General features: G+C 39.6%; 1 pseudogene; it reads right to left on the bottom strand.

The window, feature by feature from the left end:
* Positions 1-586: 586 nt before the first annotated feature.
* LOC113623497 (60S ribosomal export protein NMD3 pseudogene) lies at positions 587-2,517 on the bottom strand (annotated as a pseudogene).
* Between the last annotated feature and the right edge of the window lie 2,388 nt (positions 2,518-4,905).

Below are 4,905 nucleotides of genomic sequence, written 5' to 3' on the forward strand. Positions count from 1 at the left end.
CTACTTCACTAAGCTGCTGGCAAAAGCCTAAACGACAAAGGTACAAATTGTTATTTAACCTTTAAATACTGTTTGCTACAAATCTACAGATATTTTAAATATACTTTCTTCTGCAGTGAAAATTAAGACAATCCCCAGCTTAACAGCTTTTGAAGATGCAAATATTACGAATAAAAAAGATAACTTTCCTAGTGAATATCCAATGATAAACTGAACCCTAAGGTTTTTATCCCAAGGACATAAAAATGATCTAAATTGGACTAAGTGCACGGCAAGTTCATATGAAAAATGATTCTTCGTATGCTCTTCTGCTAAAGCTATCAATATAAAAAGAATCTAAAGGCTTGTTTTCTGCTTGAAGAGTTAGGTAACCTCCCAGGAATCACAACTTGTGAGCTTTTAAACCCAGAGCTATAGGATGTGAAAATACTAGTGCCTCATAAAAAAGCAAGCTGATAAAATTCCATATGTAAATAAATATCAGTAATAATTACATTCTGCATAATATTTTTTAATCTAAAACTTCCAAACCATCAACCTTTTTCAGTGCTTCGAGTGAGCAATCAAAATAGTCGTATTTATTCAGGTTTAAAACTACATTTCTCTTCTCTCAATATGAAGGCCTAGACAGAATAGACAGTAAAATTATTTTGTCCAACATTCTGAGCCTATGGATGTGGAAACCATCTACAACATGATCTCATTAGGTCATCATCGATTCACCTTCTTCACCAGTAGCATCTTGGGGAAATGTGAAGGTCTTCAAGCATCTCAGCCAGACTAATTCGAGGTGCTCCTTCATCATCTGTGTCACTTTCCACAGGAATCGTTGAATCTCTATAAATATTCACACTTTTTCTAATTGCCTCATCTTCTTCCAGATCTTCAAGGAAATCTGGGTATTGCCTTTCATCATCTGTATCCATGTTTTCTCTATCTCTTGCAAGCTCTTTCAGTTTCCGGTTTCTAAGACACTGACGTTTGGTACGGTCATAGCTCTTCTTGACTAGCACCACATCTAGGACTCTATCTGATTTCATTTTGTTGATATGCTCATCATTTAAGTTACAGTTGGCCAGATCAAACCCCAACACCAGGTCTCCAGGATTCAGAAGATGTCCCAAATGAGTACGACAAAAATACTGTTTATCTGTACTCATTTCAGATGTTTTCTGTACCCAGACTTCCCCGAGGATATGCTTTTATGATACCATTCCAGCACCTGCACTGCGTTTTAGATCTCGGACTATGCTGCATTCCATAACAATAAACTCCTCTAGCTGTTTGGGATGTGGCATAAACTATTGAAAGGGTGACTCCAGAAAGCGTTCCCATCAATATCTGCAACTTGTAGGGTATTTGGATCTATGAGATGGATGACGCTGGTTACTCGAATACACACACAAATCTGGTTCATGTTTCCCAGGATTTGTGCCAGTCTTGCAGACAGACAAACAACATTATCCTTGCATATTGGAACAATTTCCACAGAAAAGGTGCTTTTGTAATTGTATGTGTTACTATGGATATCCTGAGAGATCAGTCTCTGTGAGGCTTTGTATCTAGTGGGAACAGTACACTGAAGAAATTCTACCATCTTCTGAGCATGTTGTTTTGAGGAATAATAGAAATCCAGCCCATCATGAATCTCTTTGATACGAAGTATATTCCGGTGCATGCCACATTTCAAAATCAGCTGTTCTAGATAGTAGAAAGTTCTTTTGTGCAAAGTCTTTTGCCTGACTTGAACCACAGCCTTCCAGAAATCCTTAGCTTCCACTCTATGGCAGTCTCCACACATCTGGGCCTGAACAACATAATCCGCCACAAACACTTGCTGAAGGATAGCACCATTCATCACCTCTTTCTGAAGAGTTAGTTTAACTTTAAGTCTCTTAGAACGGGGCTCAGTCCAAACAAAGCTTGCATCTACAAGACGTACGTTACTCAGAGGGGCTTTGAATATTTTCAAACACAAAGCAAGAAGTTCCTTGGATTCTAAGGCACGTTGTGCCCAAGTTCCTGGTGGCTGGAAATATCTTTGACATTGTTTGCTGAAAGATAGAGAGACTTGTTTCGGAATGCCTTGGCTGATATCTACTTTGCTTCGCAGGCAAGCCACACAAATACTGGCAGGATTTGGACTAATCGGGGCACCACGGTCGCAGCACAAGATGTGTCCAGGTGTGTGCTTCACGGGTTCTGTCATATACTCCATTTTTCTGTATATCTTAGCGCCTCTGGGCCAGACCCAGATGTGCTGAAAAACCGCGGCAGGACCAGTTCCTATCGCCCAGTTCTTATTTTGTAATTTGCACCAGCAAAGCACCATTCCTATTCCACACAGGCTCGTGCGGCCCAAATATAGAAGCCCTTACAGTCTCGTCACTCCGTTTTCTTTCTCATTATTAAGCTCTCACTTTCAGGGTTGGGTTTATTGGACAGACCTGGGCTTCTCAACATCCATTCGTACTCTTTTGACTGTTCCATCAGATGAATTCTAACTTCACCACCTCCTAGCTGTGTCACCGTGGACAAACGCTGTCCCACATTATGCCTCAGTTTTCTCCTCTGTGAAGTTAAGATAGTAAGACTGAAGCTGTAGAGTTGCCATATGGGTCACCATATGTACAACCCATAAGGGAGAAGTACTTTGGGTGTCAGAACATGCCTGACCATGATTTGGCCAAGTCCAGCTGGGAGCTCTGGGCTGTCTCTGGCAGGCAGGGGTCCATTAGTGACTGATTGGGACATGCTGATTTTAGTGTAAGCACAAACTTCTAATCCACGATTTCAGGGGCCCCTCATGACCCACGGCTAGAGAGTCACCATCAGAGAAAGGGCCTGCTCAGTTCTTTGTGAATTATTTCTTGACTTGTGGAATGATAATTTTATCGCACTTTGTACATAGAACCATCCCTTCCCAGTTCCCTGAGATTTTGGTTTACCTGGGTTTACTTCTGAATACTTCCCCTAACTACCCCTCATTGGATTAATCAAGATTTGGAAGTGATATGGGTTATTTCTGTTTGTTTAGTGGCTACCTTTAACATTTTAACATGCATACTTCTATTAACAAATAACAAAGTTTCTCAGTATTTTATCCTTCTTTTAAACTATGAGATCATTAAAACATTACACATAGCCAGCAGTAACAATAACATTTTGGCAATGTTATTTCATCTAACCCTCTCATTATTACTATTATTACTATTGTTATTATTATTATGGAATATTTTATAGAAAATCCCAGATGTCATGTCTCACCACTTAGAAATACTTAGCTGACAAGAAAATTTTCCCCTTAATATAACCACTATGCCATTAGCAGCAAACAAAATGAGCAATAATTTCTTAATATGATCACATATCCCTTCCATACTTAAATTTCCCCAGTTGTCCCCAAAATCTTTTTACAGATGGTTTGTTTGAATAAGTGGCCAAATGTGGTTTGCATATCACAGTTACATTTTGAAGAAAACATAAAATGCCCTATGGCCTGGATTTTGCATGTTGCTTTTACTTGGTGTCCTATAATTTGTTCTTTTATTCCCTGAGGTATTATAAACTTGTGTTTAAATTCAGTGACTATTTGAAATTCAGGACTTTTTGTGTAGTAACACTTCAGAGATGTTTCTGTGTACTGATTGCATCACATCAAGAGGCACAGAAATATCTGATGTCCCATGGTTTTATTGATACTAAGATTGATCAGGGTTCAGGTGGTAGCAGCTAAGTCTCTCATTATGAAGTTCTCCATAAAACTTTGCACATAATGCTTTTAATTATTTCTAACTTTTTAAAGTTTTTTTAAATTTTTAAATTTAAATTTAAATTTTTGGCTGCATTTCGTCTTCACTGCTGTGCACGGGCTTTCTCTAGTGGCGGTGAGTGAAGGCTGCTGTTCGTTGTGGTGCGGGTTCTTCTCATTGTGGTGGCTTCTCTTGTTGCAGAGCACGGGCTCTAGGTGAGCAGGCTTCAGTAGTTGCAGCATGCGGGCTCAGTAGTTGCAGCACGTGGGATCAGTAGTTGTGGCACATGGGCTTAGTTGCTCCGTGGCATGTGGGATCTTCCTAGACCAGGGTTCGAACCCCTGTCCTCTGCATTGGCAGGAGGATTCTTAACCACTGTGCCACCAGGGAAGTCCCCGTAATGCTTTTTTAAAAAATTGTTAAATATATATAACATAAAACCTGTCATTTTAACTATTTTAAAGTGCATCGTTCTGCGGCATTAAGCAGATCCACAATGTTATATAACGATCGCCACTATCCATTTCCAGAACTTTTTCATCATCTGAAACTGAAACTCTTTACTCATTAAACACTAACTCCCCATTTCTCCTCCTCTCCGGCTCCTGGCAACTACCATTCTCCTTTCTGTCTCTGTGAATTTCCCTCTTCTAGGTACCTCATATAAGTGGAATCATACAGGATTTGTCCTTTTGTGGCTGGCTTATTTCCCTTACCATAATGTCCCCAAGGTTCATCTGTGTTGTAGCATGTGTCAGAATTTCATTCCTTTGTATGGCTGAACACTATTCCATTGTATAGATGGCCACGTTTTGTCTATCCGTTCACCTGTTTATGGACACTTGGGTTGATTTTGGCTATTGTGAATACTGCTGCTATGAACATGGGTGCACTCACTTAATGCTTTTATTATTCACCGATGATATTTGTCTAGATCCATCATAGGCATAGCTCGTTTTCCTGTGCTTGGCTTTATTATGCTTTGCAGATATTGCATATTTACAAATTGAAGTTTTGGGCAACCCTGCATTGAACAAGTCTACTGGTGCCATTTTTCAAACAGCATTTGCTCACTTTGAGTCTCTGTGTCACATTTTGGTAATTTTCACGATATTTGCAACTCTTTCATTGTTATCACATTTGTTATGGTGAT

This window comes from Aethalodelphis obliquidens, unplaced genomic scaffold (assembly GCF_003676395.1).
Source record: "Aethalodelphis obliquidens isolate GAN/ISIS:26980383/991018 unplaced genomic scaffold, ASM367639v1 scaffold11, whole genome shotgun sequence".
Lineage (NCBI taxonomy): Eukaryota > Metazoa > Chordata > Mammalia > Artiodactyla > Delphinidae > Aethalodelphis > Aethalodelphis obliquidens.